Source organism: Lipotes vexillifer, unplaced genomic scaffold (genome assembly GCF_000442215.2).
Source record: "Lipotes vexillifer unplaced genomic scaffold, Lipotes_vexillifer_v1.1 scaffold1484, whole genome shotgun sequence".
Classification (NCBI taxonomy): Eukaryota; Metazoa; Chordata; class Mammalia; order Artiodactyla; family Lipotidae; genus Lipotes; species Lipotes vexillifer.
In genome coordinates this window covers 140,733-165,984 of record NW_006798010.1, presented here as the reverse complement: position 1 = coordinate 165,984, position 25,252 = coordinate 140,733, and the positions used below count along the sequence as shown (strand labels likewise).

General features: G+C 45.6%; 1 pseudogene; it reads left to right on the top strand.

The window, feature by feature from the left end:
* The first annotated feature begins 15,828 nt into the window (after positions 1-15,828).
* On the top strand, positions 15,829-16,137 carry LOC103089152 (10 kDa heat shock protein, mitochondrial pseudogene; annotated as a pseudogene).
* The last annotated feature ends 9,115 nt before the right edge of the window (positions 16,138-25,252 follow it).

The following is a 25,252-nucleotide window of genomic DNA, read 5'->3' as shown; positions in this document are numbered from 1 at the left end:
CTGCAAGAACTCCAACATCTGAAGGTCAGCTGGACAAAGAAATGCCAAGAACCAACACTTGGGCTGGGAAAGCGTGGCCACTGAGCTGGGGAGAAACCGAAACACTGTGGCATTCTGGAAAACCCAGGGAGAAAGTGCTTAAAGACTATGGAAGGTCTCACTCACTTCTCTCCGAGTGGGACCCTGTCCGGACAGTTTGTGTAAGCTTCTATACTTGTACCTGTATAAATCCTTTGCTAATCTTTCTGCTTGGTGTTGGTGATTCTCGGGTGTCCTTGGTTGGGACACGGGTCGCATTTACCGGGGAACTTGACTCCAGGCATGTGGGTCCCGGACCGTAACATTTGGGGGCTCGTCCGGGATAGGACAGTGGAGGTAAAAGACCTGAAACAGGGTCCCTCCCTGTCTTTGGAATACCCGAAGTGGAGGTAAAAGACCTGAAACAGGGTCCCTCCCTGTCTTTGGACTACTCGAAGTGGAGGTTAAAGATCTGAAACAGGGTCCCTCCTCCGAAGCCACCGCCTGCTCCTTCCTCGGGTAAGTTTGCGACCCTTGGCTTGCCGGCAAGAAACTAGGAGACTCCATTAAGGCTTGTCGGACGCGACGTTAAGCCTGGAGTCAGGAGGAGTCCCGGGACGCCGCGATTCCTCCCTGGGAATTCAAAGTCGGTTTCGATATTCTTTGGTCCCGACTTTGAACTGGGATTGTGTCAAAACTTGTTCTCTCCTTCTGTCTTTTGTCACTCGTGTGTGTGCTCTTGCATTTGCTTGGACACTTTGGCTTTGTGCTTGTGCTAAAACTTTTAGCTCAACAGGAATTTAACAATGGGACAAGGTATGTTCCGGATGCAGACCCCCCTGAGCCTAGTTCTGGACCACTTCAGAGACTTCCGCCAGATCGCCAGGGAATTCGGGGCCTCTGTATCCCCGGAAACCCTCCGCACCTTTTGTGAATTGGAATGGCCGACATTTGAGGTGGGATGGCCATCCGAAGGTACGTTCTCTATTCCGGTTATAGCTGCGGTGGAAGATATTGTCTTTAAGGTACATGATGATCAGATTCCTTATATTGAGTGTTGGCGGGGTCTCGTGGAGACACCACCTGACTGGCTGAAGCCCTGGTTGCCCCCGCCGGGAGCTACCAACAGAAAGGAAACAAGATCTAAAGATAACATGTGTGCCGCCAAGATGGCGGACGGGAAAAAACCTAATGTTAAAAGCTCTAAGTCCCCGCCCCCTCCTCTTGTAGGGGAGGGAGAGGAAGAAGAAGAAACCCCTCCTCCCGAGGCGTCTGCGCCTCCCCCTCCCTATGTCCCTCCCGAGGCGGATACCGGCCCCGATGACGACATCCTCCCAGGTCGGCCCAGGAGCACTTGACTGAACCGCGGCCCACTGCTCTGCCTCTGCGGCAACAAGCACCTAGACCAGGGGAGGCACAGCCTTTTCTTACTTACGCCCCATTCTCCACGACTGATTTATATTAATATCACTGTTAGAAACTATATTTGTAACTCATCAGCCGACCTGGGATGATTGTCAGCAATTGTTACAGGTTTTGTTTACCACGGAAGAAAGAGAAAAAAAATCATGTGGGGGGCCCGTAAACAGGTACTTGGTCCAGATGGACGGCCCACTGATAACCCCAACCTAATTGAAACCGTGCTCCCTAGTACCCAACCGGAATGGAATCCTAACACGGAGGAGGGACGAGGGGCTTTGGCCCGTTTTCGCCAGGCTCTGTTAACAGGACTTCGGGCGGCAGCACGAAGGCCAACTAATATGTCCAAGGTTACAGAGGTGACCCAGGGAGCCACAGAGTCTCCAGCCGCCTTCCTGGAAAGGCTGATGGAGACTTATAGGCTATGGACCCCCATAGACCCTGAGGCACCAAAAAACAGGCAGGCGGGCAATTAACTTGGCCTTTGTGACACAGTCGGCCCCAGATATCCGAAGGAAATTACAAAAATTAGATGGTTTTGAAGGGAAGAACTTATAAACTGAGAAGAGACAGTTAAGGCAGGTATTAAAAGAAAAAGTATTCTCAGTCACTAGGCAATGTGTGACTTGTGCACAAGTAAACCAAGGGGCCAACTCACAACACCAGGAACTGCATCGGTATCGAGGCAACGAGGCAGGCCGCTTTTGGGAAATGGACTTTAGCCTGATAGGAATTTTAAAAGAGGCCTTCTCCCCTAAGCTAAGTATTAAACAAAGGGGAAACCTTTGAGATACAAATGTCCTATCTGGTCTTCTAAGAAACCCTTATCTCTGCCATCTTTTTAAATGCAAATTTAAAAAAAGAGGGTAAAGTAACTTAACACTTGACTTGTCAAGGATAAATAGAAATCCCAAGTGTCTTTTCTATAAGCACTAGTAAAAAGGATTTAGCCATCTAGATTGGTGACCTTGATTTGTTCCATCTGCCAGAAGCCCAATTTGAATCCAACCCCTTGTAACTGATAGATTTTATGTTGTACCTGACTCAGGACTGAAATTTTGGAATGGGAACAATGAGACCTCTGTGTTTGTACTTTCATACGTATCTATATGTGTGTTGTAGATGCATGGTATTGCCAAAAATTAATTCATAGAAGAGCTCTACTTAATTGGCTTTTAAAAAAATCAAACACTTACATAAATACTCAGAAGTAAAAAATAATCTGGCCAGAATGAATTTCGGGTTCATGTCATCTGAAAAATATTCAGTACTAAACTGATATCTGGTATTGAAGGTGGCTTAAACTTGTTGGTTTAATATAGACATGTCTTTAGAGTCATCAATGTTGAGTATAATACTTCTGTTGTACCTAGGTTTACTAAAGGTCAAATAAAACCTTATTCCATCTGTTATAAATCTGTCAACAAGAAAAGTAACTCAATGTAAAAAAAAAAAACTTTTAAGGAAGGTAAGATGTATGTTTTCAGTAAAAGAAGGTGGGATGAATGAGAATAAAAAAAAATACTGAAAACAGTAATACATGATCAGGATTTTCTAAGATTGGACTGAATTTAGTTGGGTAAATGGATTTTATTAGGAATGGGCTAGAACAAGACTGGATTTGGTTTCTTCCCCCAAAGTATTCTTAAAATGCTGCTTTGACAACAGACTGTGTGAGTTTCTTTGCATTTAAGTGATCTGTATTTGCTTTTGAGATCTTTTGTAACTTCAGTTAAGTTGTTTTAAAACTTTTTGACAAACTTCCCAAATATCAAATTTTAATTGTTTCTTTTGATTTCCAGTTAACTTTGTGATACTTTAGAGGTTCCCCTGAGGTATTTAAAAAAAAAATATTTAACTAAGATTACTTGGTATGTTAAACGTAATCATTCATAATTCTGGTTATTGTAACCAAGTTTCTTTATTGACTCCAAGGATTTGGACTGGATATAAAAGAAAAAGGGGGGGATATTAGATAACGAGAAGGAAGGAAAGATATAGATTACAGGGGGCCACTGGGACTCAACGCTGTTTTTGGACCACGGACAGGAAGGTCGACTTGGGCAAGCAGGCAGTCACCCACTCCTTCCTGGTCATGCCTGACTGCCCCTGTGGGGGCAGGACGGGGATCACCGAGTTTTTATTCCTGAGAACCTAGGCCTGATGTTGATTCGATGCTTGCGTGAGGGAACGCATCTGGGATCTACAGGGTTACATGAACTGTTAAAAACTCGTTTTCGAATTCCATAACCAGTTTCCCGAAGTAACCTTATTACAATATGTGGATGATTTACTTGTGGCTGGAAAAACTGTGCGGGATTGTCTAACAGGAAGAAAAGGCCTAGTAAGGTTACTACAGGACTTGGGCTATAAACTCTCAATTGAAGGGGCTCGGATTTGTCAAGAACAAGTGGACTATTTGGGGTATATCCTAGAAGGAGGACAGAGCACTCGGGCCATCCTGGCCTTGCCAGCCCCTGCCACAAGGGGGGGAATTGAGAGAATTCTTGGGAATGGCGGGCTAGTGCCAGCTCTGAATACCCAGATTTGCAGAGCTGGCCAAGCCTCTGTACGATGCCCTGGGGGGCGTTGGCCGGAGTGGCCCCGAGGCCACAAAGATTGGCTGGGCTGAGACACAAGGGAGGGCCTGCCAGGACATTGGAAGGGCTCTTGCCTCGCCTTCTGCTCTGGCACTCCCCAACCCTGATGTGGGCAAGCCGGGGTGGCAAGGGGAGTACTAACTCAGAGGCTTGGGCCCTGGTGAAGGCCGATAGCCTTTCTCTCTAGATGGCTGGACACAGTGGCCTCCAGGTGGCCCTCATGCGTCGGACAAGTTGCTGTCGCTGCCCTGCTGAACCTCGGCAATGGAAAGCTTTTGTACAAAAACTGAAAATAAAATTTCCGGAACCCACATTGCCACCTGGAGACTTAGTCTGGGTAAAGAAGCATAACACCCAGACATCGGAGACTAGGTGGACTGGACCTCATCTGATTGTGTTGAGTACCCCGAATGCTGTTAAAGTCGACGGTGTCCGGACTTGGATTCTTCATAGCAGAATAAAGAGAGACTACACCACAGAGGACGTGGGCACTAACAGATGGATTGACCGGGCAAACTTTAGCCCAAAACGAAACATACCTCCTGAATACGAAAGACCAGGAATCAAGGATTTGATTAGTTCCTAGAAAAAGGGGGGAATGTGACGAAATAAACGGAAGAACAGCTTCAGGGCTAACAGCACATTTTGGCTTCTGTAAGACACTTGCTTGCTTGCTTCGGGCGGGACGAACCGGGTTCCTGATTGGCTGATTCAAAATTAAACAGCTCCCTCCCGCCTTGGGGACTTCCCGGCCTGTGAAGTGTATAAAAGCCTCGCCTGGCTGTTAGTCTGGGTCTCACTCATTTCTCTCATAGTGAAACCCTGTCCGGACAGTTTGTGTAAGCTTCTACAGTTGTATAAATCCTTTGCTAATCTTTCTGCTTGGTGTTGGTGATTCTCAGGTGTCCTTGGATTGGACACGGGTCGCATTTACCAGGGAACTCGACTCCAGGCGTGTGAGTGCCGGACAGCAATACAGTCTCTAGGAGTATACTCTTCTATGTCTAGGTGCAAAGCTTTCTATCACTAGTTGTAGAGTTTTCTATGTCCATAGTCTTGTATCTCTCGAAGTATTATCTTCTATCTCTAAGTGTAATGTCTTCTATCTCTACGAGTATACTCTACAATCTCTACGTGAAAATTCTTCTGTCTCTAGTTGTATAGTCTTCTATCTCTAGTAGTATACTCTTCTAGCTCTAGGGGTAAGGTCTTTTATCTCTAGTTGTATAGTCTTCTAACTCTAGTTTTAATTTAAAAAAAAAAAAAAAAAAAAGACTATGGAAAAAAGGCAGAACCCCCAGCTGCTAGAAAACAGGAAATGAAAAAGCTGAGTTTAACAGACACCCGCTGTGGGCAATTATGGAGGGGATGATGTGTCCAGCACCCAGGGGCCTGGACTTCAATGGCCATGAAAGAACCCCAAAGCAGAGCTTCCTCAAGACCCTTCCAGGGGATCCACAAGGTCAAAACAATCACTCTAAGTTGGTGTTTGTCTTTTCACGGTACTGATACTGATGGTGAAAAGCAAAGGTGGTGCCTTTGCACAAATGAAGACAATAGCACCAAATGTACCAATAGCCTTTGTCCTCTTTACCAGCAGTCAGAATTACAGAAACACACAACAAAAATAAAACAGAAAAACAAACAGAAAACAAATTAACTTAAGAATGCCCTTGCACTTGAGCCAGGACATTTGGGTATGTGTACTTAGCGGTGAAAGCTGCCCTATTCAAGCCACATATTAGGTGTCACTTTGAACAAACAGCATAATCTTACTGAGCTTCAGTTTCCTCATCTATAAAGTGGGGCAAGATCAGAAAATGCAGTGATGCATTCTGTAACACACACGAAACAGGGCTAGGTACAGAATAAGCATTCAATTAATATTAGCTACTATTATTTAAAACAAAGGTTTTTATCTAGTACAGCAAGTTCTCTATCTTCCAACAATACTTTCTGAGTTTGCCTGGGTACTGAAGGCAAAGAGGCCTGGAGCTTGGACAGGAATCGTGTTACAAGAACCTCCTCTTGTATGAGCCAGACAGAGGGTGGGTGAGCCAGTGGAAGGGGCTGTGGCTCAAGGCTGGGGTATGTCACCTCAGCTATGGGTGCAGAGGTGAGTGGTGGACGGTGCCTGGGAGACAGGTGACAGGGAATCCTGTGCAAGTGCACCGCTGTGGGGTGTGTCACTGCACCCCGTGGCCCTCTCTGTGCCCTGCTGCTTCCTCCATCACCGCATTTCATAACGACGTGGGTGGCAGCAGAGAAATGTCCTCAAGAAAAAGGTCAGATAGTGGGTCTGACAATGAAGGTTTCTAGCAAGAAGGTAGAGCCAACTCACTCTGGGATGGGGAGGTCTAGAAGGGACCCCCTGGCAGAGCTCTGAGAGAGCCACTCTGTGGCTCAGAACCACAACATCACCAGAGCTCTGAGCTGGGACCCTGGAATGATGTCAGAGATGGCCCAGCCTCCCTCCTCATTCCATCTTGTTACATGCATAAGGCCTGCTGTTCTCCAAAAGAAGGACCTCAAGGAGGAGGGAAAATGTTGTTTTACATCTAAACATAGATATTTGGCTCCAGAGATGCTTCTCCAACCGGAGAAACCCAAGGAGGACTGATCAGACCTTGCAGGTGGGAAACCACGGCACAGAGATCTGTGACATGCAGAGGCATGGCGGTTGTGTCCTGCAGGAACTGTAGGGTTGTCTGGACCTTGCTCCCAAGAAGGTCCACCACCACATGGTCACGGAAACAAGTAGCTTGATCTCAAGGTAGGACATTGTGTTTTCTAAGCCAGATGTGATTGCATTATTGGAGTAACAAAAGGGACCCTTGGTGGTTGTGAGGGAAGGAACAAGAAGACAGCACGCATTTGTTGGCTTAGCAAGTGAAGCTATGTGTTACCTTGAAACTGAGTTCTTAAAGGACACAGCAGGAAAGGATTTGGTTCTCTAATAGGAATGATAAATTTTCCAGTTTGGAGTTAGGTAGCTAATCATCTATGGAGAGATGACCATGTGAAGAAAATGTACATTTCCCTCCCTGCATCAGGGAACCTATAACGGAGGAGGACCCAATGGCTGTAGGAATGTGGGAAGCCTCTCGGAACTCATACTGGAGAGGTGCCCTGTGACTGCGATGAGTGTGGGAAGGCATTCAGTGCACAGCACCCACTTGCTGGAAATCAGAGCACTCCTACTGCTGAGAAACCTTTGAGTGTGAAAAATGTAGGAAGTTCTTTAGACTTAATTCAAGCCTCAAAGTACATCATAGAAGTCATAATGGTGAGAATCACTCTGAGTAAAGATAATGCAGAGAGGCTTAGAGAAATGGCAGGCAATGTCACACATAGCATAGAATTCACAGCAGCGCAAAATCCCTCCCGTGAATACAACATGGGAAGATCTTTAGATATGGTTCAATCCTTAGAAGAAATCAGGGAATTCATACCGGCATAAGACCCTATGGAATACAGGGAATCCCCCAGTAATGGCCCAAGCCATGTCCAGCATCAAAGAATTTGTAATATGCTTTATTTAACCTAAAAGCCTACTGTTATATCATTACAGTATCTTGTAGTTGGACAGTATACTGAATAATCATTCTGTCATTCCACAATGCCAGACCCAGAGTAATAATCAAGAATTCATTTTTTAATAACTGGGTGAATGAATGGGTTCTCTTTGATTTTCTAGGTAAACTGATTGCAAAGAATAAGTTTTGTTTCTGCCTTTCCAATATTTATACCTATATTTTCTCTTCCTTGTATTAATGCATTAAACCCGATTTCAGACCCTGAGAAATACAGAAAAGACTTTGTACTAATGTGCCTGATGAAGGTGTCATCATGCGAAAGGGCGCTTTGGACTGCAGTTAAGGAAACCCACACGAGTTGGTGAAACTGACTCTGAGAGCCAGGAGTGATATGGGCCCCAGACAGGGCAGGAACCAATGTTATGCTATAAGGTACCCACACGACGTTCTCTCAACTCCCATCTCTGCCTCTCCTGTTTTCCATCCCAGTGGCTACTGATGAAGAGAAGATTCTCCTGAAGAACCATGTGCAAGGTCCCAGGAAAGAATGCCTTGCCTTTCAGGTACCCTTCTTGGGTCAGTCATCAACAGTCCACAGCTAGGACCGTGTCGGCCCTGGCGTGGGTGAGGCACCTGTCAATCAACTGCAGTAGTGGTACCAGTGGTATTGGGGTGCAGGGACAGGGCCGTTTCTATGCACATGCACCAATGAGAGCTGAAGGGAAGGGCATCCTTAGAACAGAGGTGCTGAGAACCCCAAAGTCATCCACAGCACAGAGCCCAGATTTGCAGGGCCCTTTGTAGTTTACGCAGAGCTTGTTCATATCATCTCCACTGCTCCATCTTCAATACTCCGGCATTCTTTTTTATATACATTTTACACATGAAGAGACAGGCTCAAGGAGATTCAGTGACTTTTCCAAGGCCATACAATTATGAAATCCAGATACTCCAACTCCAAATTCTATTCTCTCCAGTCTCTCTGGCCATTGTCATACAGCGATGACCATCTCTTACACCCAGTTAGATCTCTGACATCATTGAAGTCTTAAGGAGGTTGGAAGTGAATTTCAAACTTTTGAGACTCTCAGGGATGATACTCCCAATTAAACACTGAGTGACGGTTACAAAGAATATCTACAAGTGTTCACTATAAGCAATGCAAAACATCGCCAAGCCACGTCGTTCCCCACATGGGGTAGAAACTAAGAGAACTGCTGGGAACTTTGTCTGGAATCAGAATCATATTCAGCCTCACATACAAACAAGTGGGAATATTTGTTTCCTGGCCTGCTGTGGTGTTCCCCAAGAAACACAATCGCTCCCAAGATGTCTGAGAGTAATTCCCACCAAAATGTCAATGGTGTCAATGTTTCTAGTGCTAAATGTTAATTTTGGAAATAAAAAATAAAGTAAGGCTACTATTTACATGAACTCTCTGAAACTAAAAGACAGGAATAAGGACAACATACTTGTCTTTCTCTATGAATCATATTTCAAATGCATATTCTCCCCACCTAGTCTGGTGTTATTGAGGCCCCTTATCACAACCTCAAAAGTCCTGGACACATTTGCTCACACCCTGATGATGATTTCAACAGGCAGCACATTCAAAAGATACCCAAACCCTAAACTTAACCCCTAACCCTAACCCTAACCCTGAGACTGGATGGTCTCAGCTTTTCTGTAAGAAAGTTGGGAGCGGATGCCTTCCCTAAGGGGCACCAGGGATGGGGACTCACGCTGCACACACTGTGAGCCCGTGTCATGACTTGGGGCTTATCCACTGCCCTAAACTCTCCAACTGAGTCAGCTGCCTGGGTCTCCTCATGACCCCAGCCCCTTCCTCCTCTTCTCCGCTGGCTGCTCCAGTCTTTCATTCAGAAGTTTTTTCCTGTTTCGAATATGAATGATTTCAGCCACTTATTTTCTTCCACTTCTCAGATGCATCTGATGAGCACAGTTGGCCCCAGAGCAGAGCAACACAGAGGAAGGTGGTGGGGTAGGGGGTGGGGAGCAGGTGGGAAAAGGGAGCAGAAAATGCCAATCCTTATTCTTCTCCTTGTCACAATTATATCTGCAAAAGGACACCAGTGGTTGTGTTTCAGGGGAAGACAGAGGTAGAACTATGAAAAGCAGTGCTGCTGCGTTATGGCCCACCAACCTTGCCTCCACACCATTTTCATGCAGTTAGAGCTACTGGCGCCAGGGCCGGGAGACTTCATTCCCAGGTCCCATCCAGTCTGAGGATTCTCAACAGCTGGGAGAAAGGGTGAGGGTACAATTTAAAGTCCTCACAGCCGGATGCATCTCTGGATTCTAAGGTTCTACCATGTAGAGGTGTAGCACCACTGCCCTGTGGACTCAGCATCCCTGGGAGATGGAGAATGTCATCCCTCCCAGAGAGACCAGGGCCAATAGCGGCCAGGGACCTCTGATACCATGGCGGTGGCTGGGTGGGTGGGTGGTCAGAACCAGCAGGGACTGTGAAAACCAAGTGGTTGAACCCACGCCCAGAGATTCTGATTCAGGAGGGCTGGGAGGGCCTGAGAATGTGCACTTCTAGAAAGTTCCCAGGTGATGCTGACGCTGCTGGTTTGGGACCCTAAAGCTTTCGTTTTATAGATGAGAACCCTGAAGACCTCAGAGGGGACGCCATGACTGGAACCCAGGTCTCTTGACTCAAAGAAATCGTCTAACAAGAAGGAAAGAAGGAAGGGAAGAAGGGAGGAAGGGAGGAAGGCATTAAATAATCTTAAAAAAAGAAGAGAAAGCACAAAACAGCTCACAGCTGAGTGTGTGGGGTGGGCACAATTCCATCTGGGACCCTGGGATGAGGGCGTTGGGGGGCTGCAACTGGCTCCACTGCTCAGCTGCCTTCCAGCCGATATGTCTCACAGCAACTCAGACAATGTAACTAACTCCTGTGGCCTGCAGAGCCCTCTGGGCCCACCTGCCCTCAACCCACTAATGGCAGCCTGGGGGCAGCATACACTGCCTCAAGGCACCAAGCCTGCAGGACCAGGTGCTCCCTTTATGGAACTGCCCGAGGGAAGGTCTCAAGGAGACAGAGTCAGAGGTCAAGGTCCTCTATGTAAGTCGGGGTAAGAATCAGAGAATTGGGACATTTACCAAGGTGACTTTTTTTTATTTATTCAAGTATAATTAATTTACAATATTGTGTTAGTTTCAGGTATACAGCAAAGTGATTCAGTTATACATTTTTTTCAGATTCTTTGCCATTATAGTTTATTACAGGATATTGAATATAGTTCCCTGTGCTAAAGAGTAGGACCTTATTGTTTGTCTGTTTTATGTACAGTGGACAAAGTAGGAGTCTAGGATTAACAAATACAAACTACTATACAAAGTGACTTCTTTTCCCAGAATATTCGTGGTGGAAACAGTGGGCTGAGAGGGAGAAGTCTTGATTCCTATTCTTGACCTTACAACGAGCCGTCATCTTAGGTGAGTCACTTGGTCCCTAGGAAGTTGGATTTTGTTAAATATACAAAATTAATGATTTATTAGGATTTTCCCAAATTTTCTATTCCATCATTCATCTTATTTTTTGGTTTTCTTGCTTTGCCCCTCTTTTTGAGTAGGAGGGTCAAGGAAGTCACATCTCCGCTGCTAGTTTGTAGAATAGGAAAAGCTTATCTAAATGGGTATTTGTGACATGGGCCCATGATGAGGGAGTTAGGTAACCTAGCAGCTAAAAGGCTTTCTAGTCGGCTTTGTGTTGACCAGGCTGACATGTGTTCCTATGATCTGCCATGAAGTGGATTTTATATTAACTGGCCTTCAAGAATATTCCACAGAGGGGGCCTCTGCCCCGTTTGAAACCTGCCTTCCTGCAGCTCTCCTGGGTCTCGTCCTTCCCCTCCAGCTCCCGAGGACAAAGGTCCTGGGGTGCAGGGCTCGGCCCGGGATGCTCTTTGTCTCCATCTCCATTGACACTCTCCTTAAATGCATTCATACGTGAAGGCTCTAAACAGCACCTGTGCGACGCAGAGGAGGCCACAGCCCTACCTCCAGCTCAGCCATCTCCCCGCGACTCTGGATTTCTGCGTCTGCCTGCCCTCCTGACGTTTCCACTCACTCCAACCCAGCCTCAGCCGGCCAGACCTCTTCACTTCCTACCCCACACCCTCTCCAACCCCTCCTCTTCCCTCCCCAGCTTAATAAACAGCACCGGCAGCCACCCAGCTTCCCAGCCTAGAACCTAAGCCTTCCTGATTTCTTCTCTTTTTCCGTCCCTACATGCAGCCAGTGGGCAGATTAGAACACACATCACATCTCTCCCCTTCTCGTGGCCTCCATGTTCCCACCTTGGCTACTTCCTAATATCTCTTGCCCCACTGCCTGATACCCCTGCATCCTTTACCTGACTACAATCCAAGCCCCACACAGCAGGCAGTGACTTTTTTAAAAAGCAAAAACCAGATTTCATCACCCCCAACTGAAAACCTCCCAGTGTCTGAGACCCAAACTCCATGGCCAGGCTCACAAAAGCCTGTCCTGCTCAGCCCTGCCTCCCTCCCCGGCATCCTGGGCCCCACGCCCCGCCGACCAGCTGGCCACCTTGGGTCCTAACCTGGAGCTTCTTTCATCTGTTGTTCCCACTGCCTGGCTCCTCCCCCTGGTACAGGTCTCACCCTGAACGTCTCCTCTGAGACACTCTGCTGACCATTCAGGCTGAAGTGGGCCAGGCTCTCTCTGCCACACCACCCTTAGTTCTCTGCACCGCAGTTATCACGGCCAGATCATTTTCTTGTTTATGTGTTGTCATCCCCACCAGGATGTGGGCATGCTCACCTCTGCGGCCTCAGAGCCCACTTGGGACAGTGGCTGGCCCCTAGGAGTGCTCAGGAAACACTCACGGGGCCCCAATTATGGGACACTGGCAGGGCTTCCTCTGGGAGCAATAGCTCAGGGGCAGAGCGGGGACAGAGGCCAGCGCCAGGGGTCTTGTCCTGCACTGCTGGGAATAACCCTGCCGCAGTCACGCAGGATGGCTCTTCTAACCACCATCCACAGAAAGCACCACAGACCTCGCACCCAATGCAAAGGGGCAGGTGGCACGTGGACACTGAGAATGACCCCCAAACTGACTTACCTCACCCCACCTCCTGCCCACAAGGGCACTCAGAGGACCTGTGCGGCTCTGCATCTCAGCTCAGCTTCCAAGCTTTTCCGAGCCAACTCTCCAGGAAGAGCCAGGGACGCCCTTTCTGATAAACTGGGCTAGGATCTGTCCTCTTCCCCTGCCGGCATCCATCGGGGACCTCAGTCACTTCAGTTCCCACCCTCTGCACTGATTCTGGCTTGGTGGTGGCTGTTACCCACCAGGATCACCAACCTGGAGTGGAGGGGGCGTGGGAGCTGCCGGGCTGTGGGGGTCCTGGGGGAGACCAAGGCCAACATCTCCCTTCCCTCCAGCCTCCACGGCTCCCCTTGGGACAGAGGGTCACCTCCTGCCTGCCCTAGTCTCCCCTGGCGTCTCTGCTTACCGTCCTCCATTACCCCTCCATGGTCCACTGTTGCCTTCTTCCTAGAAAGCATCCCTACTCTTGTCTCTGCCTCTTATGAACAGAACGACATATGTTTCCTGCTCATTCTCTGTCATTATTAAATCACAGCTCTGGAAGTGGGAGGGAGGTGTCATTTTCTTAAGTCTTCCTGTTTTTGTGACCAGACCTACCAGTGGAAGGCTTACCACCACTTATTTCCCTGTCACTTACAAAAGGCCATTCAGTTGCCCTCCAATGCATGCTTCTCTAATTAAAAACGATTTGGAGCATCTTTCCTTTGCTTTTTAACCTTGTGATTTTCCTGTCCTGTAAAATGCCTGAACAGATACTTTTCCCTTTTTTCCATCTGGGCTTTTCTTGGTTTCTGTTGATTTGGAAGAGGTTCCCTGCATATTGTTCCTTGAAATTGGTGAGATTCCCCCCAGAATGTCATCTGACTGTGGGTGCTATCCAAGGTCACGTTCATTGAACAGAAATTCTTAATTCTGATGTGATCAAATTCTTTCTTCTTTTTTTTTGCCTTATAATTTGTCCTCATCAGGTTCATTTAAGTCCTTCCTACAGCTAAACCTTCTTCAATTAACTTTATAATTTTATCTTTCACATTTAAGTCTTTTTAACCTCTGTATGTGGTGTTTGGTATAGATCCGGTTTCCTTTTTCTCTATATTCAAATTTCCTTCTATGGAGAGTTTCTATATAGAAACTTTCCTTATTGATTTGTGGTTCTACCTTAACGTATATTAAGCCCCTGTCCTATGGAAGTCTGTTTCTGAGCTCCTTCTTCTGTGCTGTGGGTCCATTTGTCTGTACTTGCACAAGACCACAATTTTTTTTTTTTTTTTTTGCAGTACGCGGGCCTCTCACTGTTGTGGCCTCTCCCGTTGCGGAGCACAGGCTCCGGACGCGCAGGCCCAGCGGCCATGGCTCACGGGCCCAGCCGCTCCGCGGCACATGGGATCTTCCCAGACTGGGACACAACCCCGTGTCCCCTGCATCGGCAGGCGGACTCTCAACCACTGCGCCACCAGGGAAGCCCAAGACCACAATTTTTAATCACTAGAGATTTGTGGTATGCCTTAATATCTGGCAAAGTAACTTTACACTGACAGCTAGATCTTTAAAGAGATTATTTAATAACTCTATCTCACCATGCACAAGGCAATATAATAATCCCAATGATATACACACCTATTCTAATATGAAATAGTCACTTCCTATTTTTGTTGAGTGCCCATTGTTACTGGTATATGATGGGGGGGAATGGGAGAAAACTATAAATGATAAATGATTGCTTCATTCATTCACCAAATATTTACTAAGCACCTACTAAGTGCTAGCTGGCATTGTTCTAAAGGCTGGGGATGGAGCAGTGAACACAAACGAAAAAAGAAACCCTGCCTTCATGGAACTTACATCTGAGTAATGGAAATCAGGAAATCATTTCAACAGCCTCTCCTCACCCTAGCCTACTGGCTAGGGAATGTCCCTTCCCTGGGTGTCCTGGGTAAGAACCTACTCTGGCTTTTTGAGTGAGTGTTTCATGAGAAGAGAGTCCATTTTAACCTGCAAGTAAATAAAATGTTATTGCTTCTCTTAGGGTTTATAGGCAACCCAGATCTATGAATTAATTTACTCAAGATTTAATTTAAAAATAAAAATCAATGTTATTTAGGTTCATTGAAATAACAGCTAATTTCTTTTCTCTCCAGAGTTTAGTCATTGTTCTGATATTGAATAAAGATCTGTAAGAATGAAGATTAAAAATACTGCTGTTATGAATCTTTTAAATGATAATACAATCTAGTTATGTTCATTATGTTTTTTTCATACTGAAAATGAGACTATCCCTGAAAACGGCAACTTGGGACTAAAAGAAATCTACACAAATTCAGATCTGCACTCTCCTTCTCATCCCAGGGCGAGGAGTAACACAGGAGGACGCAGTTCATCCTAGATGCATGCACAGGCTTTGCTGGGGGCCTCTCCCAGCCAGTGGGTGATCCCAAGGTACCTGAGGTTTCCAGTCTACCAGACGCTCAGCTGGAGGAGGGCTGACTGCAGTTTTCAGCACCACGGTGGTTTCACTTCATTTGCTCAGAACAGTATCGTAACATGGGGCTCAGACACCCTCAGGGGTTCAGCCAGAGAGCCGACCTGGGGGAGATAGGTTTACTATGCTCCACAGAGGCTTCAGAGTGAGGGAGAACTGAGGTAGGAGGAGGAGGAGCTATGACACAAACAGTTATGGACTGGCTGATCTCTCTAGTATTTCTGAAAGGGGACAACAGTGGGCTGGGATTTCTGTTAACTTCCTCTGTCCTCCCAGGCAGGTCCCACAGAGGGTGCCTCCTCACCCGCCTTTACAGAGCACTGGGGTTGGGAGCACAGCTGCGCAACGTGGGGCATATTTTGACCTCTCTGTACTCGTAGGTAAGCCTCCTAGGGCACACAGAATTCTGAATGCAGCCAGTGGTGCTAAGTGCTTTCCCCTGCATGGAGCTTCGAGCTCTTCCCTCTTCCTCCAAGCCTGGCACCTGGGCAAATGCTTTAACAGTCTTGTTCCCGAAACCCTCAAGATAACCCCGTGAGGACGGTGCATCATTCACATTTCACTGAAGGCTGAGATGAGTCTTGGAGAGCCTGCACAAAATGCAACAAGAGGGTCTCTTCCTTGTGGTGGCGGCTAGGGAGCAGAGTATGAACTGCGGCAACCAGAGTCATGGCAGGACAGGCATTTAGAAAGTTTCTTCCCCTCTTTGACCGAGTATTAGCTGAAAGAAGTGCAGCCAAAACTGTAACCAAAGAAGGCATTATGTTTCCAAAACAATCACAAGGAAAAGTATTGCAAGCAATGGTAGTAGCTGTTGGATCAGGCTCTAAAGGAAAGGGTGGAGAGATTCAACCAGCTGGTGTCAAAGTCGGAGATAAAGTTCTTCTCCCAGAATATGGCGGCACCAAAGTAGTTCTAGAGAACAAGGATTATTTCTTACTTAGAGATGGTGACACTCTTGGAAAATACGCTGACTAAAATAAGTCACTACTGAAATGGCATCACGTGAAGCTAGCTGCCCATTCCACTGAAGTTCTGAAATCTTTCATCATGTAAATAATTTCCATGTTTCTCTTTTATAATAAACTAATGATATCCAAACTAATGGGAAAAAAAGGCAACAAGATTCAGAGCAGGAACTGTAACCGAGCAGGACCCCACGGAGCCTTCGCTGAATAGACACCCTCCACCCCCACGTCCTCTGCCTGTCTCTTGTCTGCAGAAAAACCTTAGCTTCTTAGGCCTTCCCTGATTTCCAAAGAGTAAATTTAATCAGAGAAGTGAAAAAAATGCAGAAAGAAAGGAAACAGTTAAGCAAACCAAAATAATAATAGTTTAGCCATTAAACAAAGTCAAAGACCTTTAGTTCCTCCTCAAGAGCTATAGATAATATTCTGAGCCATGTCCTTTGAGCTATTTTGCAGGTAATGAAACCCCTACCAGGTGGAAGAAGTTAACTGTATGCTGCCCACAAGCATGTAGACCCCAGACTAGTTGGAACCAGAAGGTTGATGGTGTTGACTCCCTCGCCACCAACCAATCAGAAGAAGGTCCACAAGCAGACAACACACTCCACAACCCCCCTCCCCCTCACCCAGTCTCTAAAAACCTTTCCCTGAAACCCATTGGGGAGTTTAGGTCTTTTTGAGCATTAGCTACCTGGACTCCTTGCTTGGCTCCTGCAATAAATGCTGCACTTTCCTTCACCACAATCAAGTGTCAGTAGATTGGCTTTACTGCACATAAGCAAGCAGACCCAAGTTTGGATCGGTAACAGAACCACAGCCATGTTTACTAAACCTGAATCTCTGCATTAGTCAGGGTTCTCCAAAGAAACAGAACCAGTAGGGTGTGTGTGTGTGTATGTCTCTATCTGTATGTCTATTTTCTCTCTCTCTATTTACCTACCTATCTGTAACAGAGGTTGATTTGAAGGAATTGGCTCCCATGATTATGGGGGTTGGCAAGTCCAAAATCTGCAGGGTGGACTGGTAGCCTGGAGACTCAAGGAAGGGATGATGCTGCAGCTTGAAGCAGAAAGCTGTCTGGAGGCAGACTTCCTTCCTCCAAGGCTGACCTAAGTTTGCTCTCCTGAGGCTTCAGCTGATTGGATGAGGTCCACCCACATCATGGAGGGTCATCTGCTTTACTCAGGGTGATTTATATGCTAATCACATTTTAAAAACACCTTCACAGCAGCATTCAGATGTGTTTGACCAAAATATGGATACTATGATCTAGCCAGGTTGACACATAAAATTAACCATAGCTGTTTCCATAATTGTTAGACATAACATAAAAGAAATTAAGAACAAAAGTAAGCTTCTAGGTTAACTAGGACCCCACATTTTTATAGCACTTCTAGTTTTTATTCTACATTTATATTAGAGGTTTCTTTCCAACATCATTCTTGTGAAAACATGAAAAGAAAATTAAGATTTCCTGGAATTCTTCATCAATGATGCCCCATGTCCTGTCACCTCAGGAGCGACGATGCTGTCAGAGTTGCCTCTGGGATGTTATTCCAAGCTGCAGACACCCCTCAGCAAGCTGGGGGGGTGGGGTTTTATTGCTTAGAGTGGGCTGACTGATTTTTTTTTTTAATGTATTTCAGCAACAAACAAGAAATGATAAACTCATCTACCTCTAGAGACCTTCCTTCTTTGGGATACATAAAGCACTTGATTCTTGTGGGCAAGGAAGTGTAGACTCACAGTCATGTTTTAAAGAGGCTTACCTGTTCCATTAAGATGAAATCCAAGTGCCGCTCTCTTCCCCCCATCCTTCTGTGCACACAGCACCATCTCTCTTCAATGCAGGGTCAAGTGTAATCCCTCTGAAGATGTTTTAACCAGCAAATCAAACTCAGCACATGAAAAACGGTGACACCATAAACTGCTGTGCCCAGGTGTGCACAAGCCTGGGCCATGACAACCAGCCCTGGACCTGGGCGGGGGCACGACCCCCAGCAATTTTAGAGGTGATGGAATGTGGAGGAGATGTGCATCTTAGAATCCATGAACTATTCCTACAGCTCATTCACTAGAAATACTGAATCTTCAAAAGTGGCCCACCATCCAGTGAGCATGAAACGGCCTAAAGAGGGGGTGGCGCCATCTGTATTTACCTAATATATTACCTTATTACTAAAACCTCTAAGTTTCTAGCTGACATTTCATTACTTAAATAGATGTCATCTCCTTTATAAACAGGCCAAACACACAGACCAGTTTTCCTGGAAGAGCAAATTATAAATGGTGCTCCTCTGTAAAGTGTCCAATTTTGGACAATCCCAACCTGCAAGGTCAAAACACTTTTTTAAAAATTAATATTTGGGCTTCCCTGGTGGCGCAGTGCTTGAGAGTCCGCCTGCCGATGCAGGAGACGCGGGTTCGTGCCCCGTTTCGGGAAGGTCCCACATGCCGCGGAGCGGCTGGGCCCGTGAGCCATGGCCACTGAGCCTGCGCGTCCGGAGCCTGTGCTCCGCAAATGGGAGAGGCCACAACAGTGAGAGGCCAAAAAAAAAAAAAAAAAAAAAAAAAAAAAAAAAAATTAATATTTATTGGAGTATAGTTGCTTGACAACGTTGTGTTAGTTTCTGCTGTACAGCAAAGTGAATCAGCTACAGTATACATATACCCCCTCTTTTTTGGATTTCCTTCACATTTAGGTCACCACAGAACACCTAGTAGAGTTCCCTGTGCTATACAGTAGATTCTCATTAGTTATTTATTTTATACATAGCAGTGTATATATATATGTCAATCCCAATCTCCTAATTCATCCCACCCCTCCTCCCCTCTCCCCGTATCCATATGTCCATTCCCTACCTCTATGTCTCTATTTCTGCTTTGCAAACAAAGAACACTCTTTGACATAAATTGCAGCAAAATCTTTTTTGATCCACCTCCTAGAGTAATGAAAACAGAAACAAGAATTAACAAATGGGACCTAATTAAACTTAAAAGCTTTTGCACAGCAAAGGAAACCATAAACAAAACAAAAAGACAACTCTCAGAATGGGATAAAATATTTGTAAACGAAGCAATCTCCAAAATATACAAACAGCTCATGCAGCTCAGTATCAAAAAAACCAAACAACCTTATCAAAAAATGGGCAGAAGACCTAAACAGGCATTTCTACAAAGAAGACATACAGATGGTCAAGAAGCACATGAAAAGATGCTCAACATCATTAATTATTAGAGAAATGCAAATCAAAACTACAATGAGGTATCACCTCACACCAGTCAGAATGCCCATCATCAAAAAATCTACAAACAGTAAATGCTGGAGAGGGTGTGGAGAAAAGGGAACCCTCCCACACTGTTGGCGGGAGTATAAAGTGGTACAGTCACTATGGAGAACAGTATGGAGGTTCCTTAAAAAACTAAAAATAGAACTACTATAAGACCCAGTAATCCTAACTCCTAGGCATATACCCAGAGAAAACCATAATTTGAAAAGATATATGCACCCCAATGTTTGTTGCAGCACTATTTACAATAGCCAGGACATGGAATCAACCTAAATGTCCATCAACAGAGGAATGGATAAAGATGATGTCGTACATAGATACAATGGAATATTACTCAGCCATAGAATAGAACAAAATAATGCCATCTGCAGCAACACAGATGGACCTAGAGATTGTCATACTGAGTGAAGTAAGTCAGACAGAGAAAGACAAATATATGACACTGCTTATATGTGAAAACTAAAAAATGATACAAAATGAACTTATTTACAAAACAGAAGTAGAGTCACAAATGTAGAAAACAAACTTATGGTTACCAGAGGATAAGGGGGGGATGAATAAGTTGGGACTGACATATACACACTACTATACATAAAATAGATAACTAATAAGAACCTACTGTACAGTACAGGAACTCTACTCAATACTCTGTAATGGCCTATACGGGAAAAGAATCTAAAAAAGAGTGGATATATGTATGTATATGTATAACTGATTCACTTTGCTGTACACCTGAAACTGGCACAACACTGCAAATCAACTATACTCTAATAAAAATTTTTTAAAATGTTTAAATTGATTTGAAATAAAACAGACAAACAAACAAAAACAGAGACATGCTCCTATTACCGTTGTTCTAAGGAAAAATCCGTGTGTGTTTCGAGTCTCTAGTGCTGGACTATTTCTGCACAGCACATCTGTTATTGGACATTATATTAGTCTGCTAGGGCTGCCATCACAAAATATTGGGGGACTTAAACAACAGACGTTTATTTACTCATGGTTCTGGAGGCTGGAAGTCCGAGATCAAGGTGTTGGAGGTTTGGTGTCTCCTGAGGCCACTCTCCTCGGCTCCCCCATGGCCACCCTCTCCCTGTGTCCTCCCGTGGTCTTCCTCTGTGCAGACACATCCCTGGTTTCTCTCCCTCTTATTATAAGGATCAGGTCCCCACCCTCATGACCTCCTTTATCCTTAATTGCCTCCTTAAAGGCCCCGTCTCCAAATACAGTCTCACTGGGGTTGGGGCTTCAATATATGAAGTTTATGTGGGGCTACAATTCAGTCCATAGCAAATGCGACCTTCCGGGAAACTCTGAGACGGAGGAGGTCGTTGATCTAAAGGTGGTTTCCATGAGCTGCCTGGTGTCATGGGTACAGTTCTTTCTTTCATTCAACAAGCATTTACTGAGCTGCCTGATGCCTGATGTGTTTGCTGTCCCAGGTACCCCGGCTATGGCAGTGGACAAGTCAAGAGCAGGTTCCCATGCCCCTGGGTTGGCATGTGGGCAGTGGGGGAAAATACACCTGAAATGAACCAGGCAGCTTCTGGTGCTGGTCAGGCAGGCAGAGGAGAGAGGTCAAGGGTACCGGGCCTGAGATGTGATTTTTCTTCTGCTCACTGCACCAATCAAGAGGAAGGACCAAACCTCCCAGGGGATGGCCAGGAGTAAACCTGCTATAGCCCTGTAAATGCCCAAAGTGGGCAGCGAGACACTGCATCCCAGCAAGATGACCAGTTACTCTCAGCTCAGCAAACAGAAGTGTCACCCTGTGTGTTCCGGCTTGCCCATGCACAGGGCCGCTGGGAGACCGCGGGAATGCCACACACAGAGGGAAGACCTGCACTTAGGGAACCCGTGGCTTTGACGGCGGGTAGAGAGAAGCCTGCTCCTGATCTGGAGGGAGCCACACTCTCATCTCTGTGACAAGGCCAAAAGGAAAGAGCAGTTGAGCCCCTAGAGGTGCATCGAGTCGGGAATGCTAGGCGCACAGAGGGGCGTGAGAAGATGAGGTGGCCGCTGAGGCCCTCAAGGAGGAGACGGGGCTGAGGGCTATGTGGCCAGGAGGCAGCCACATAACCAGCTGGAGAAAGCTTTCTGAGCAGAGCAAAAATCAAGTGCAAAAATCTTAAGGCAGGGGTGAGTCTGGGGTGGTTCCTGGACCAGAGAGAAGGCCAGAGTGGCCAGAGGGGACCCAGCCAAGACAAGGGGCACAGAGGGGCAGAGGGCTGGGCTGCATGGGCCTGCAGGTCATGGGGCGGAGGGTGGGGGTGGGCTTTGTTCTGAGTGTGATGGAAAGACACCAAGCAGAGGAGAAACACCACCTGATCTGTGTCCCTGAAAGACCTCCCTATCCATGGGGCAACAAGGGGATGTGTGCAGAGCTGGAGTAGTCACGAAATCAGGAGTCAGTCCACTGAGACAGGAAAGGTGGTGTGTCTGGGCCAGTGCCAGGTTGATGCGGTGAGGGGGTCAGAGCTCATCAAGGGGAAGTGTGATGATGACGACCAAGCTGATTCAGCTACCACCTGCTGGGTGATGATCCACGGCCCACGGGCCACATCAGGGATTTGCACAAACTGTCTCTTTTTATCCAGACAGTAGTCCCAGAGCTATGTTTTTCTTCTCAATTTGCAGATGAGAAAACACTATCAGAGACTGGTTCAAGACCGTGGAGTAGAAGGACATGCTCTCATTCTCTCTTGTGAGAGTACTGGCATCACAGCTAACTGCTGAACAATCATTGACAGGAAGACACTGGAACTCACCAAAAAAAGATACCCCACATCCAAAGACAAAGGAGAAGCCACAGTGAGATGGTAGGAGGGGCACAATCAAAATAATATCAAATCCCATAACTGCTGGGTGGGTGACTCACAAACTGGAGAACACTTATATGACAGAAGTCCACCCACTGGAGTGAAGGTTCTGAGCCCCACGTCAGGCTTCCCAACCTGGGGGTCCGGCAATGGGAGGAGGAATTCCCAGAGAATCAGACTTCGAAGGCTAGCAGGACTTGATTGCAGGACTTCAACAGGACTGGGTGAAACAGAGACTCCACTCTTGGAGGACACACACAAAGTAGTGTGCACATCAGGATCCAGGGGGAAGGAACAGTGACCCCATAGGAGATTGAACCAGACCCACCTGCTAGTGTTGGAGGGTCTCCTGCAGAAGCAGGGGGCGGGCTGTGTCCCACTGTGAGGACAAGGACACTGGCAGCAGAAGTTCTGGGAAGTACTCCTTGGAGTGAGCCCTCCCAGAGTCCGCCATTGGCCCCTCCAAAGAGCCTGCAGGTTCCAGTGTTGGGTCGCCTCAGGCCAAACAAGCAGCAGGGAGGGAACCCAGCCCCACCCATCAGCAGACAAGCGGATTAAAGTTTTACTGAGCTCTGCCCACCAGAGCAACAGCCAGCTCTACCCACCACCAGTCCCTCCCATCAGGAAACTTGCACAAGCCTCTCAGAGAGCCTCATCCACCAGAGGGCAGACAGAAGAAGCAAGAACTACAATCCTGCAGCCTGTGGAACAAAAACCACATTCACAGAAAGACAGACAAGATGAAAAGGCAGAGGGCTATGTAACAGATGAAGGAACAAGATAAAACCCCAGAAAAACAACTAAATGAAGTGGAGATAGGCAACCTTCCAGAAAAAGAATTCAGAATAATGATAGTGAAGATGATCCAGGACCTTGGAAAAAGAATGGAGGCAAAGATCAAGAGATGCAAGAAATGTTTAACAAAGACCTAGAAGAATTAAAGAACAAACAGAGATGAACGATACAATAACTGAAATGAAAAATACACTAGAAGGGATCAATAGCAGAATAACTGAGGCAGAAGAACAGATAAGTGACCTCAAACACAGAATGGTGGAATTCACTGCTGCGGAACAGAATAAGGGAAAAAGAACGAAAAGAAATGAAGACAGCCTAAGAGACCTCTGGGACAACATTAAATGCAACATTTGCATTATAGGGGTCCCAGTAGGAGAAGAGAGAGAGAAAGGACCCAGGAAAATATCTGAAGAGATTGCAGTCGAAAAATTCCCTAACATGGGAAAGGAAATAGCCACCCAAGTCCAGGAAGTGCAGCGAGTCCCATACAGGATAAATGCAAGGAAAAACAGGCCGAGACACGTAGTAATCAAACTGGCAAAAATTAAAGAGAAAGAAAAATTATTGAAAGCAGCAAGGGAAAAATGACAAATAACATACAAGGGAACTCCCATAAGGTTAACAGCTGATTTCTCAGCAGAAACTCTATAAGCCAGAAGGGAGTGGCATGACATATTTAAAGTGATGAAAGGGAAGAACCTACAACCAAGATTACTCTACCTGGCAAGGATCTCATTCAGATTCGATGGAGAAATCAAAAACTTTACAGACAAGCAAAAGCTAAGGTAATTCAGCACCACCAAACAAGCTCTACAACAAATGCTAAAGGAACTTCTCTAAGTGGGAAACACAAGAGAAAAAGACCTACAAAAACAAACCCAAAACAATTAAGAAAATGGTCATAGGAACATACATATCAAAAATTACCTAAAGCATGAATGGATTAAATGCTCCAACAAAAGACACAGGCTCGCTGAATGGATACAAAAACAAGACCCATATATATGCTGTCTACAAGAGACCTACTTCAGACCTAGGGACAAATACAGACTGAAAGTGAGGGGATGGAAAAAGATATTCCATGCAAATGGAAATCAAAAGAAAGCTGGAGTAGCCATACTCATATCAGATAAAAATAGTCTTTAAAATAAAGAATGTTACAAGAGACAAGGAAGGACACTACATAATGATCAAGGGATCAATCCAAGAAGATATAACAATTATAAATATATATGCACCCAACATAGGAGCACCTCATTCATAAGGCAACTGCTGACAGCTGTAAAAGAGGAAATCAACAGCAACACAATAATAGTGGGGGACTTTAACACCTCACTTACACCAATGGACAGATCATCCAAAATGAAAATAAATGAGGAAACAGAATCCTTAAATAGACTTAATTGGTATTTATAGGACATTCCATCCAAAAACAGCAGATTACACTTTATTCTCAAGCACCCATGGAACATTCTCCAGGATAGATCACATCTTGGGTCACAAATCAAGCCTCAGTAAATGTAAGAAAATTGAAATCATACCAAGCGTCTTTGGTGACCACAACACTATGAGATCAGAAATCAATTACAGGGGAAAAAATGTAAAAAACACAAACACATGGAAGCTGAACAATACGTTATTAAAAAACCAAGAGATCACAGAAGGAATCAAAGAGGAAATCAAAAAATACCTAGAGACAAATGACAATGAAAACACGATGATCCAAAACCTATGAGATGCATCACAATCAGTTCTAAAAGGGAAGTTTAGAGCAATACAAGCCTACCTCAAGAAACAAGAAATATCTCAAATAAACAATCTAACGTTACACCTAAGGAACCAGAGAAAGAAGAACAAAGAAAACCCAAAGTTAGCAGAAGGAAAGAAATCATAAAGATCAGAGCAGAAATAAATGAGATAGACACAATGAAAACAATAGCAAACATCAATAAAACTAAAAGCTGGTTCTTTGAGAAGATAAACACAATTGAAAAACCTTTAGCCAGACTCATCAAGAAGAAGAGGGAGAGGACTGAAATAAATAAAATTAGAAATGAAAAAGGAGAAGTTACAACAGACACTGCAGTAAAACAAAGCATCCTAAGAGACTACTACAAGCAACTCTATGCCAATAAAATGGACAAGCTGGAAGTAATGGACAAATTCTTAGAAAGGTATAACCTTCCAAGACTGAACCAGGAAGAAATAGAAAACATGA